Source organism: Sphaeramia orbicularis, chromosome 4 (genome assembly GCF_902148855.1).
Source record: "Sphaeramia orbicularis chromosome 4, fSphaOr1.1, whole genome shotgun sequence".
Lineage (NCBI taxonomy): Eukaryota > Metazoa > Chordata > Actinopteri > Kurtiformes > Apogonidae > Sphaeramia > Sphaeramia orbicularis.
Window position 1 is genome coordinate 8,357,418 of NC_043960.1, and position 14,479 is coordinate 8,371,896.

Here is a 14,479-nt window from a genome sequence, read left to right on the forward strand (position 1 = left end):
GTTTTTCCGTATCTTTGAACAAGAATATGCAGGATAAGTAGGTATGGAGGAGGGCTAGGTGTAGTACAGTGTGTTGTATTCCGTGGTAGGTTGACATGCATGTTGTGTTTTGGTTTTGCATGCATATTGTGTGTCATGGAACTGTGCTTGTGACATTATTTGACTGGGTATGTAGGCTGCGCTGACAAAGTGCAGATACCTTCCCCCCCTTAAACCACAGTGCGCTGGTTTTGTCACAACATTAGCTCTGAGACACCCACAGACACGTAGAGACACACATACGTATCATAGGGAGACATTTTCACTCCATCCTCCCACACAGGGCTCTGTAGGTAGAAAAAATAACCCCGAATCAATATGGCAACCCAACCTGAGTAGCTATTCAATCTTTGCAACATTGACGTAATTATGAGAGCCTATTGAATGTCATGTTAACACCTTTTGGTCCAATGAGGCAGTTCAGGTTCAGTTTAGCTCATTGTCAACATCATTACTGCTTTTATTGTTGTCATAATGTTTTGTGAAAGGGAAACCACAGCAGACAACAGTGTTAGAAATGGCAGGATGACGACTATAAAAGCAAACATGACATTTGTTGAGTAGAATTCGCCAGCACAAAGAAGTGTCACGGCTCTGTGGGTTTACTTTTAAGCCTAGAAACGTAATCCTACTTTTAAAACTGTCCAGAAGTTTTGGAGATATGTAGTATTCAGGGAATGTAAAGTTATGTATCTTGGAAGTTTGAATAATTATGATCCAGAAAAAGATAGATATTTAACCAAAATATTATTGATCACATGTAAAAAAAAAAAGCAATAATGAAAAACTCGTGCAAGGCTGAACCGCCCACTACAACCCAGTGGCTGGAGATCATAAGAGGTTTACACCATGAGAGAATGACCCATGGGCTTAGAATGAGAGAAAGTGCCTTTGTGACTAAGTGGGAGAAATGGACTTAGTATGACACAGTGAATGATGCTTAGAGGAGTGCTTAAAGCATTTCCCTGTGGTCTACATAAACTGTAAATGCTCTGCTTGGGTCTGAATTCTTCATTAATTCAACTCCACGGGTCCATCTTCAACCCTATTTCTGAGTAATGACACCAGAAAGGTCATTGTGAGCGCCGGCCCTTTAAATGCACGAGCCACTTCACGCCCCACCCCCTCCAGGTTGTTGACTGTGCTTCTCTGTCCCGTTCAGCCACTTGTGTTCGTTAATACAGCCATTTTAGGTAGTTTAGATTTATTTTTAGCATGGATTACAACCGCTGCTGCTGCTAAACAATTATGGTGCGCTCATAGAAATGTTCATCCGAAGTCTTGACCTTATATGTGCAAATGTCGTGATGTAACTAATTATAAAATGTAACAAATTAAGGAGGAATTGAAACGGGTTTTAGAAATCCACTCGATTTTTGCCAAAATGAATATAAAGATAGCTTTGCAGCACCTGGAGGGTTCAAATTCAACTTTTTGAGCTATAAGGGACCAAATACACAAATAAGTGAACCAAAGACTAATAAAAGTGGGTTTAGCAAAATATGACCCTTTAAGGATTGACAGTCGAATATATGTACTTTGTTTTTGATGATAGATATCAGTAAACATGACTTATTTCTTCTCTTTTTTGTTTCTTACTTAACACATCTGTCCTATTTCTCTATCTAACTCTACAATGGAATACAGTATTTGAATATGTATGTTTTGTTTAAATGTGAAAAACTTCTATAAAAATATGAATATCAAAAATAAAAAAAAAGAAAGAAAGCGCTTAAGTGATATATAAATAACACACTGCAACAGGTCTCTTTATTTATTTATTTATTTATTTTGCAGAGGTGTCCAACCTGATGGTGGCCACTAAAGACAGAGCACCCGTCCCTCAGACACCCATGCAGGAGAGCCAGCTGAGCTTCCATCGCATTCTCAAAGAGGAGATTGAACAGGTATAATGCTGAGCTGTCATATGATGATGTTTACCTTCCAGATGCACCTTTCTGTCGACTGCATATTTGCTAAATACAGCGGGCCATAAAACAACAAACCCCTCTGCATTTTAATCTGGTATCACAACTCAAACTGTACTGCTTATTTGGATTTTACTGATTAGTTTTTGATGCATTTATATGTAGTGCACCATACTACCAAAGGTTTTGTATATTATTTTATTTCTCAAGTGTATTATGTCTGACAGAAGAAAAGATACTAATCTAGGTGTCTCTCAATAGATTTCTAACAGTAGCCAACAACCCTTTTTTACAGCATTCAAATATTTGCACCATAGGCGAACATTGAATTTGCGTGTAGTGATAGTTCCTTTTTAGTATTATAATATTACTTTGCACATTTGATATCTGCTTTGCATGACTGGATTGATATGCCTCTGTTTTTTTTTTTTTTTTTTTTTTTTTTATTTATTTATTTTTACTTTTGTATGTTATTCAAAGCCAAGCGCGACTATAGGAAAAATGTCTGGAATAAGAAGCTACAGATCTAAAATATTTTGAATTATATATTTGGTTAGGATGGAGATCTTATTTCTGTGCTTGTCTTTACATTTTGCATGAAGTATCACATATTGATCCAGTACAGATGAAATACAAATCTTTAGTCTTTTCATGCAAAAGAGCTTTTAATTTGGCGGTATTTTCTAGATGGTATTGCTTCAATTCTAAATCTCAGGCTTTTTCCAAGGATTATGTGCTGCACCAAATGACTTTTGTGTGATCTGATGGCTGTGTCTGGCCCATGTGGCTTCTTCAATAAGTTCTTGTGTTTAGTGTTTGGGATACTTTTTCTTATTATCTGCTGTAGGTTTTTTGACAGTCTCTTTGCCACTTTCTTTTGTGAAAGTGGTTGAAGATAGAAAAACAACCAGGGAAAAATTTAAAATTACTTAGAAATAATAATTTTTCAACTCTTATAGCACTAAGCCCTCTGAAAACCCTTTCACTATTTAATGTTTTGCTTTCTTTCTCGATTCATCAGGAGGAACATCTTGGCGTGGGCACAAAAACAAATATCTACTCAGGCACATGAGGGTGAAGAATGAGGAAGAGGAGGACGCCGGGTACATCATTCCAGGACGTCAAGTTGGTCCTGAAGGTGCGGGGATCTGGCCACAGAGACATTTTCCCTGGTGAGACACAGACTCAACATCCACTCATGTAACCAGATTTTGATACCCCGTCCCCTGAAAGGGCGACAAGGGGTATTGTTTTTTGGTTCGGTTTGTTTGTAACACTCTAGCAGCAAAACTATTGGTTGAATTATACCAAATTGGGTTTATAGATTGCCAGGGACCAGAATAGATCTGATTACATTTTGGGAAAGTAGGGTAAAGTTCAATTTTTTATGAATTTTTACCATCTTTTTTTCCCCCATTACTTATAATGGGTGAAATTTCACATGTGTATAGCAGCAAAACTGTTGGTGGAATTCATACAAATTGGGTTTATATTGCCAGTGACCCGGAATAGATGTGATTACATTTTGGGAAAAATAGGTCAAAGTAAAATTTTTATGAATTTTTGATATCTTTTTTCTTCTCCTATTTACTTATAATGGATGAATTTCACGTCTATAAAAACATCAATTTGGTTAAATTTACTTCAAACTTACCACATATATAGAGGCAATTGATATGTGGACATCACCACACGCATAGACATCAGCTGGATCAATGCCCAGAATAAGCTATAATATGCGTGAGGGCGGGGTTTGTTGATGCCTGGCACTGATTATTTTGGTTGCATACTCTATTCTCTACTAAAATGTATTTTGTAATGTTATTAGAGCATAGACATGGATTAGGTGGTTTGAGGTTATTGATTGACTTATTTTTTTATTCTGTTGTCAGGCCTTTTTTGAAACCGCCAGTATGATGCGGCAAGTGTCCCATAAACACATTGTGCTGCTTTATGGAGTTTGTGTTCGCACCAGGAGAGTAAGTATGATATGATATGGTATGATATGATATGATATGGACATGTGGGCAGGTGTGTTTGTTAGGCTGTGAGTTGTGTCTCATCATCTCATCATCCACAGATATCATGGTGGAGGAGTTTGTCCAGCTAGGACCACTGGACCAGTTTATGAGGAGACAGCAGATCCAACTCAGCACACCGTGGAAGTTCCAAGTGGCCAAGCAGCTGGCCTCAGCTCTCAGCTACTTAGTGAGTGAGAAAATAACTACAGATACACTCTAACAACGCTGACCTTAGCTTTGCGCTCACACCTTCTGATTCAGGAGTTAAGGAGAGAGTTAAGGCAACTTCGAGTGCTGCGCAAACCAATCCCAATATTTTTTTCCTACATCTTAATTGTTAAACCACTCTAGACTTTATAGAGCCTTGCTTCTTTTCTATAACCAGTATTCTAGATGTGACAAGGCAAGATTTCACAGTTAATTCCAGACCACATTAGACCAGATCCAAAACAAAAACCACTGTACTAAGACTCGACAAGTGATGGCTTTTACTTTTTTTTAGTTGAATAATGAAGCCAAGGCAACACTTTTTCTGATTTTACATAACAAGCACGGTACTATTTCTACATCTGTGAATTAAAGCATCAGTCTCCCACCCCCACAACAAATAAAAATTAGTTGACTCTAGAAAAAGAACTCGACGATGCGTACTGTTCAACTAATTGCTTATTCGTGCACATCCTTAGACCAAACAAATTTGGGGCCATAATGATAAAAGATTTTAAGAATCATCGCGGATAGCTCCAACTTAGACTAAAAATTCATAGCAAGAGGTCTTTCTTAAGAGGGTTATAGGAAAAACTCTGAGTAAGGAAGAGACAGGAACTTGTATCTCACTGAGGAGGCGGAGGCAACCCTGATCAGTTGATCACACATGATGAGCAGAGAATGGTGAACAAACCAACAGGACTCATCACATATATAAAGTTTTTTTTTTTTTTTGAACAGGTCCTCTTGCCAAAGTATTGTTGAAATTTTCATTACTTTTTTCAATTTGGATATGGATTCAGCTTAGTTTTAAGTGTTTTTTTTTTTTCGTCATAATTACTAGTAGAGCCCGACCGATATGAGATTTTTGGGGGCTGATACCGGTATGGGGGCTAAAAAGATGAGATCCGAGATATCGACCAATATCCAATATATTCGCCGATAACCACTATATTGGCTAATATACGAAATAAGAACATTGATATTTGTAGGAGATAATAGTCTTATGTAAACAATGGTGGACATGTGAATTAACAGTTGCATCTTTTGTTTGACCTTACAAAGATAATTTACACAACTTTAAACCCCTGTATAATAGTCTTATATTAGACTAGTATATTATATAGTATAGTATGTTAGACATAAAAATCATTGTTTAAAATGTAAACGACAATTAATGTACAGTATTAATATCCAGAATGAAATTATGAGGTACACAGGAAGCCACACAGGCGGGGGTGGGGGTGAATAGTTCATAAGACAAAAAAGGGGGGGGGTTGTGGTCCATGATTGTCAAAGTGAAAGTGAAACTGAACATGTTTTTACTATCCCTCGAACTCCGGGCAGAACAGACACAAGAGCAGAGTGAGAATCTCCGTGCAGCAAAAAAGTTAATACATCGGTTACATAGCGACCGATTGTTGATTAATCTGTGACACTCTATAATTAGCCCACCAATTAAGCGGTCGGGCTCTAATTGCTAGTGTTTACTTAAATATTTACTGATTTGTGGATTCTTTCTTTCTGCTGTTACTTGAGGTTTTCACTTGCTATGAATTGATTACTAGGAGGGAAAAAAGCTCAGATGGAAGACTGCATGGCATCAGATATGAGTTACAAACCTTGATATTAAAGGCCTTATATTGTATAAAACCATTGTATTCTTGTGGCTACACCATGGACTATTACCATTGGGTGAAACGGAAAAAACTAAAAAGTGGCCCTTTGTAAATTTTCTTTAGCTAAAATACTCAACTTCTTTGTACCTCAGTATTTTCTCCTCTACTCTTTAACTTTTTATTACCGTAGGATCTCTCTTGAGGGTTTTTATCCATCCTTGTCTCCATCCAATCCATCCATCACAATCTTTCACGACCTCTCCCATAATAAGTATTTTGTACGAGTTCCCTCATTAGCAGGAACTTTTGCATGAGGAATCTTTATGAATATAGCCCCTGGAAAAGATTATCCCAAAGGGGCTGAAGATTATTTAAAACACCACTTATGTGAAACCATTATATTTTTAAACAGTAAAAAGCTTATACAAATCTGAAAGTGGGTTTAAGACTGCTTTAAGGCTTCACATAAAAAGTTTAACAGCGTTAGAGGTGGAAATAAACGAATCAATCATTCACTTCTCTAAAGTTTTAATGATTGGAACAAACTGGAAGTTAACTTCAGGATTGTCTCAAAAAAAGCCCCAGATGTAGAACTAATAGACTGATTGTTTGTGTTTGTTTATGTGTCTACAGGAGGACAAAAGGCTGGTCCATGGATACGTTTGTGCCAAAAACATCCTGCTGGCCAGGGACGGGCTGGAGACGGATGAGGGAGGGCCCTTCATCAAGCTCAGTGATCCAGGAATACCAATCACAGTACTCAGCAGAGAGGTGAATACAAAGCACACGCAGACAGACTTAAGATGACCAAAAAGTGAAACCAAATGGTTACTCATCAGCTATAATGGAAAATTTCACAGTAACTTCCACTTTCTTTCGCAGGAAATGAAACCAAAACTAACATGAGGACACTTAAAAACTACAACACAATAAAGTTAAGAAAATAATCAGCAACTTGAAGTCAAATACATTATAAATAAGTAAAACATGGAAACCAAGAACTGGAAATAATGATTGTTTAAAATTAATGAAACAATTCAGTTGTTAACTTCCTCCTCAATTCCCAACTGTCAGCACTGTCTGAGTATTTTCATTCAAGTTTTTTTTTTTTTTTTAGCTTTCTTGAGAAATGTCTGTCTCATCGACTTTCATCTATTCCCACAAAATAAAGGGAAAGAAAAACAATACATGAATAACATTTCCGATCAAGCCAAGGTTGACAGTAACAGGAATCATATTTGTCACAAAATCAATACACATTGCTCCGGACACTCTCCCTCTCAGACTCTAATTTGGTTTGTAAAAACCTAGTTCTGTGTTCAGTAAAGAGGGCTCAACAAGGGCATTTCTCAGATTGCAGTTACCCTCAAATGGGCGCCTCATATTTCTGCTTGTCTATTAGAAGTAGAAGTTATGTAATATAAACAAATGGACAAATGGATTGGCAAACCACAGGCCAGACTGGAAATCTGTTCTCTGCAAACGTCCGTTGCTGCACACCCCGGGGAATGCCCCTCCCACTCGCTTTTTTCCCAGAACTCTTCACATTTCTTCTTCTGTCTCCATTACTTTGCTGATCAACCAGTATTCCAGTTACAGATCAGTGTCCTTGCGCATAGATTTGATTGAACATATAGTGGCTGCAGATAAAGTGTGGACAAGCCCTTGGGAGCGCTCGCCCCTTCTTCCGAGCATTCTCTAATATCTTTCCTCAAACTCTGATCTATTCTTCACTTCCTCACTTTCTTTTTCTGTCTTTCTTACTGCTTTGCCATTAATCTTCTTTCCCACTCTCATATCTGTTTCCACTTTCCCCACTTCACTTCACCACTCTGCCCTTCTTTTTTCTCTTGTCAGTTATTTTGTATGAGCTGGGTGAACTTATAACTAATGGTCTGGATCTCAGGATGTAAAAACAAAAAAAAACACGTTGAGGTCAGTTGATCATCTGGGATGGTCTTTCAGTTAAGGTCGTACATTTAGCTCTCCAGTGCTGAAACCATTTAGATTCAGTGAAAGCAGTCAGTCAACATTTTAATCCATGCTCTCCACCCAAACTGTCAAAGCCCTAGTGTTGGTTTGAGAGTTTGATGAGACTGTGCCCAGTTTGTATACAGGTTCCAAGTTCAATTCATTGGCATGTTCTCCCTATGCTGTGTATGTTTCCTTCAAGTCCTACAGGTTCTGCGCTATGAAACCATGTTGTTTTTTTTTTAAATGCATTTTAATGGTTACAGTTACAGCTGCACAATATATCGTTGAGCTTTGTCATTGCAATGTACGTGTGCACAGTAGTCACATCGCAGGTCCCTGCAATGTAGGAGGCAAATGATCTCAACGTATTCTCATCTGGGTACCTGACACACACTGCGCACAGCAATCCACCAATCACAATCGTCTTAATCAGTTTGCCAAAGCAGACCACATCCCTGCACATGCAGTGAGTTGCTGGTCACAACACTGAAAAATGAGCAACGAACAAGAGAAAATCACCAAAAACGAAGACTTGGTGCCAAAAAGAAAAGCAACGACATTTATCTGGAATTATTTCGGCTACAAGAAGGATGATACTGAAAACGCGTGTTCTGTGTTGACAGTGTCTTGCACCTGTTCGCCACAACGAGAGGAACACAACTATTTGTTTGACCGTTTACGTCGGCGTCACACAGCTATTATATCCTCCTGTGTATTTTTTTCATATTGCTATATATATCGCAGGGTTAAAAAAAAATTGCAATGTCAGTTTTTTTCCAGTATCGTGCAGCCCTAGTTACAGTCTTATTCCAAAACAGATTAGATTCATTTTACCTCAAAAGCCTACACACTATACCTTCATAATGCAAATTGAAAAAAAAATTGAAACTTTTGCAAATTTATTAAAAATAAAAACCAAAAATATAGCATGTATATGTAAATTCCCCTCTGCGTGGCCTTCAGTGGCAGCCCACTACTTCTGTGTTCTTTTTGTACTAGGATGAGCAAAGAGCGTGGACCACAACTGTCAATATCCTCTTGAGACCCAGCAATGCATTTGTGACTTCTGTAATGGACAAGAGTTTCACAGCTTTACTTTTACAAAAAAAAAAAAAAAATCTGAAAAAACTGTTTTATTATGCTGTTTCCAAACAAGATAATTATCTAATGTGAAAAAGCCACAACTATTACTTCGGCTCAGGAAAATATGAAAATAACAGCTTTAATTTTCCTGTTTTTTTATGGACATAACTTTCAGAATCATAGCTGTGTATTGACAGAAAATACGGTGAAGTCAAGTCACAGGGAGTTTTATTTCTATACCTTCTACATCACATGTGTGACATACAACATACTCTATTCTTTAGCTTGTTGAAGACAAAGCTACTGTTCTAGTTCTAATATCTATTTTCTTTAAGTCTGTATTTCACCCATAGTAACATTGGCAAACACTTTTCTGTTGTATTCTGTGTGGGAAATTTGTCTGTGAGGATATCAAAATTCAAATTACTGTGATCCAGCCTCTCATGTCATTGCAATTTAAATTTCATATAGAATTGTTTTTGGCAAAGATTATTGTAACCAAAGGGGAGGAAAGTAAAGAAAAATGAGGAATGATCAATAACACAAGTCCAAGAGAGGCAGAACATAGACAGTTCACAGATTCTACTCAAATTAATAAGTAAATGTAAAAAAAAAAACCCTCCTCATTTCAGAGTTTTAGAATCTTTTCCTATCAATTAAAGAACAACTAAAGACTGATGTACATAATCTACATGCATCTAACCAAACAACAGTTTCAAGCCCAGTAGTTATTTCCCATGATCCCCCTCATTTTCCTTTTCCTTTTTTAAGCTTTTTATTTTTAATAATCTGAGACTGTATCTATTTACTCAAGTCTTTGTTACTATTTGCTCCGTGTTGTTTTTCAAATCCCTGTAGAATGTGTGCATCGCATCCCATGGATCGCTCCGGAGTGTGTGAAGAGTGTGTCGTCTCTGAACGTCGCAGCTGATAAATGGGGTTTGGTACCACACTGTGGGAGATCTGTTAGATGGAGAGGGTGCCACTCAAAAGACAAGAGACTAACAGAGTAATGGGCACACACTGAAGATGAAGGCTGTATAAGCAGTAATTATTTTAGCTTGATGTGCATGTAAATGAATACATTTTCCCAAGAAAACAACTATTCTTAAAACAATATTTTACACACTCTGCTCTTGCGAAGATTGGCAAGTTTTTACAGTGAGGGATGACTTTGCAAGTCCTCTGTTTCAACACACAAGTATTTAGCATATTACCTCTAGACAGAATACAGCATAGAGTCCACAACACTTTCATGGCACAGACAGGTTACCCATGAGTCACCTTGAACTCCAAACCAAAAACAATCAATTGAAAAATTCACTCTTTTACACCTCCAGTCTATGAAATAGTTACCTTCATACATCAAACACACTAAAAGCTTACATTCATAAAAAAAACCCAAAACACTCAAACAGGAACTACTTACGGAAATACAGTAATGCATATGATTATTTTTGACTCAGTATCCAAGATGCTGTAAAGATAAAAGTTAAAATGTTTTAAGGTTAATGTGTCAAGATGAAATTTTCAATTGATGGTGACAATGACTGTAAATTTATTTATTTATATATGTATTTCGTAAACTATTTGTATTTTAACGGACCCAGGAGAGTAGCAACCATTATGGTGGAAACTAATGGAGATCTTTATAAAAAATAAACAATAAACCTTGCACATGCAATGTGTTTGTTAATGCCTGGATGTGTCTGTGTCCTGTCCGAGCAGAAGGAGAGATTTTATGAGACAGAATGCCAACTGGCCACGCCGGACTGCAAAGAGCTGGCCCCAACTGATGACCCACTGCATGAACTATGACCCCAAGAAGAGGCCTTTTTCAGAGCCATCGTCAGGGACATCGACAAGTTGGAGGAAAAAAGTATGTATGAGGGAAATGTTCACACTGTGTATCACTTGACATGGCATCTCCATGTGATGTGATGTGATAGGTGCATTTGTAGTAAAACCCCAGGCAACATTTGATTTGATCTTAAACAGTTTTATTGCCTCTGAACTAAAAAAAAAAACAAAAAACTGACAACGAAGCCATGAGGATACAGTTAAACGACTTGCATGCTGTGTCTGCAGGCTAAAAGCAGGTACAGGTTCTAAAAATTCCAAAAGTTAGTTGTATACAGGTGGAATATGATCTGAATGTTTTGGGGTGTTCATGTCACACATAGCAGTGGCCTAGTAAGCAGTAAGCAGTGCAAAGAGAGTTGTTTACCTCAGTCAAGATGAGAAGTTCAGTGGGTACATTATCACTGATCCACCCCTCAACTGGGCCCCATAGCAACATAATAGACTCAATTTCTCCACCTGCTGACCAAATTTAGATACTGCAGCCCAATTTAGAAAGGCTAGAAGGTTTTTACCATTGGTTACGTAATGTTAAAAACGTAAGGCGTTTACAGTCGATGCTGATCTTCAAAATAAAAGGGATTGAAAATAAAATTAGAATACAATTGGCTACTTTAAAATGTATAATATAATTTACAGAAATGCCTATTTTTGGTTGAAAGCTTACAGTACAGTCATGTTTTACCCAACATGTATTTGTTTGTTTTTTCTCTCTCAGATCCGTCTATCAGACCTCAGCCCACACCAGAAGTTGACCCAACAGTTTTTGAAAGAGATTCTGAAAAGGATCAGAGATCTGGGAGAGGTAAACTGCTCCCTGCTGCGTTTCACACTTAGCATTAATCATATTGTTTATGAGGATGTTCAATGTGAAACTTACTTATATTATGGTTCACATCAGCTCATTGGTATTAATGAATGGCATCTGGATTATGACTATTCCTCTGGGTTTCTTTAAATTTTTGCCTTTAAATTTAAATAAATCGATATCAGTTATGCAGGAGCTGCTGCAGAACTAAAGGAATGAGTTGACACAGTTTGGACCACATAAAATTGTGCGTAAATTATTCACATTTCTTTTGGTCCTTGTGTAGGGTCACTTTGGTAAGGTGGAGCTGTGTCGCTATGATCCACGTGGTGATAAAACAGGCGAGCTGGTGGCGGTGAAGTCACTGAAGCCTGAGAACCGAGAGGAACAGGGGAACAACCTCTCAACTGAGATTGACATCCTGAAGGCACTCTACCATAACAACATTGTGAAATACAAGGCATTTGTCAAGAAGAAGGTAAGACAGAGACGGTGCAAACACTGCTATTCATACAAAGAATAATCAACATCTTTTCAGAAAAAACACTTTATGTATTGATTTTGCACGGTAGGAAAACCTGAAATACCTCATCTCTGCCTCATCAGTAGAGCTAAGATCTTCCATAGAAGTGTAGCTTCAAAATTTTTATTCTTGTGTCATGTAAAACTACTTACTTACTACTGTAACGAGGTAGAGAAACATCATACATGGGATCTTTAAAAATTTCTTGTGTGCATGTGAACAACAAACACATTTTCTCAATATAAACAACAAATTAAGAATATCTGATGTTGGAACACACTATATAAACAATAATCGAAAAACAAAATATCAAATGGTAATTTGAATGACCATTAGACTGAATTTCCATAGGATTCATATATGGTATAATAATTATTTTCATACACATATTCACTTATTTATCTTTATCATAACACATATCTGCCATTTGTTTTCAATACAGCTTTTGCAAATTTAAATTCAAAACTTAATGCTGAGCTAATTTGACATTTGCTGATGGAGGTTTAAGTGGTGGACATTAAACATTAATTTCCTCTAACTCTCTACTGTTGCCCTCTGATTGACCAGAGTAATTTTAAATATTCCACCAAAAGATGATTTATGGACAGATAAACAGAGTAGTTTTTATGGACTGATGACACTTTATATCAGCATCATAACATAATAAATTTAAGTTCAGTGACAACAGTTAAAGTCTGGATTTTGAATAGTTACTCATAAAACACTGTCTTTCAGTCTAATAAAGTATAATTCTGTTGTTGAATTAGTTTCCACGTCTGATGCATTTGTGTTTAAATCTTCTCGTAGGTGGTCAGGCCATCAAGCTGATCATGGAGTATCTCCCACTGGGCAGTTTGAAGGAGTACCTGCCCAGGTACAAAAGCAAGACCAACCTCAACACCCTGCTCAGCTACGCCGTCCAGATATGTGAGGTAAGGGTTCACAAAATAGACAGGACACATCCATGGTGTTGTTGGTTTGGACAGATGATTGTGTCTTGATATAAGGCGCATATGAAATATTGACGTTATGTTGTAGTTAATGTAGTAAATTTAAAATAAAACAAAAGTAAAACTCTGTAGAAGTAATAGTGAGGGACAGGACCTGCTAACAGTGCATAAATCAGAATCATCTTTATTCACCAAGAATGCAAACACATGTATGGAGTTCTTTGCTGCTAGATATTGTCTCTCTAGTAAATTATAAACACACACTGCAAAAATCTAAATCTTACCAAGTGTATTTTTCTCATTTCTAGTCAAAATATCTCATCACACTTAAAATAAGATGCAATCACCTAAAGAGTAACTTTTCAGTGAGATATAAGAACTTATTTTCAGACAATGGATCTTGAAAATCTTATTTCAAGAAATCTTACCAAGATAATTTTCACTTGTTCCATTGTCAGATTTTTCTTGAATTAAGCAAAAAACATCTGCTAATTAAAAAAAGAATTTTCGATGCTGTTGGCTCAGCAGGCAGCAGCAATTATATACTATATACACAGGATGAAATACATATGCATATGAAAAATATGTATGAAGTATCAAAAAAGCTATGGTTTTCTGATTAAAAAAAAATATTTTCAGTGTGAATAATATATACAAGATACAATAAAAAAAAAAAAAGTAAGACAAGTCAAATAAGAAAAAGGAAGAAACTATATGCATGAAGACACAGTATCAACTTATATAGTTATAGTGCAATTGTGGATGTCAAGGAAGAGTGTTAACTGTCCAGTGTGCGTTAATAAATAGTAATAGAACTTGATCCCAATGAGTTCCTCTCACACAGTGATCATGAACATTTCTTTTGTTTCATTTGGTTTGTAGGGAATGGACTACCTCGGTTCCCGAAATTACATCCACAGGGATCTGGCTGCCCGAAATGTGCTGGTGGAGAATGAGAGAACGGTAAAGATCGGTGACTTCGGTCTGACCAAGAGCATCAAAGAAAATGAGGGCTACTACACCGTCAAGGAGGACCACGACAGCCCCGTTTTCTGGTGAGCCGGAGTTTTAATACGAACGGAAGTTTTTACTCTTGTCAGACCATGATAGCGGAGATCTTCATGTTGAAAGAAAGTTTGTGAAAGAAGCAGAGGATAGACATGAGCAGGAATATTAATTAAACGAGGCAAGATAAGAGCAGAGTGGACTGAGGGCTGATGGATGAAATGAAGAGGGAGTTTGTAGGAAAAATTAAATCCATTCAGGTAAAGGATGAAAAGAATCCTTTGAAAAACTAAATTACAGTCTTTTTGACAGTAAATTGACTAGGTGTCAGTATTTTGCATGAAGCGTATAAAGAGGGAACTGAGCCTAGAGGACTAGGTAGCATTGAAACGACAGAGAATGAGGTAATTAAACAGATGGAGGAAGATGAGGAGAAGCTGGATAAGTTTGAAGCAGTCAGTT

At 37.1% G+C, this 14,479-nt stretch overlaps 1 protein-coding gene and 1 pseudogene across 1 annotated transcript in view; one reads left to right on the plus strand and one right to left on the minus strand.

The window, feature by feature from the left end:
* Positions 1-14,479, minus strand: part of LOC115418093 (putative tyrosine-protein phosphatase auxilin) — a 247,364-nt gene that overhangs the window by 162,468 nt on the left and 70,417 nt on the right. The gene's annotated exons all lie outside the window — the stretch shown is intronic.
* The window catches only part of LOC115418097 (tyrosine-protein kinase JAK1-like), a 42,944-nt pseudogene that overhangs the window by 20,504 nt on the left and 7,961 nt on the right, over positions 1-14,479 (plus strand).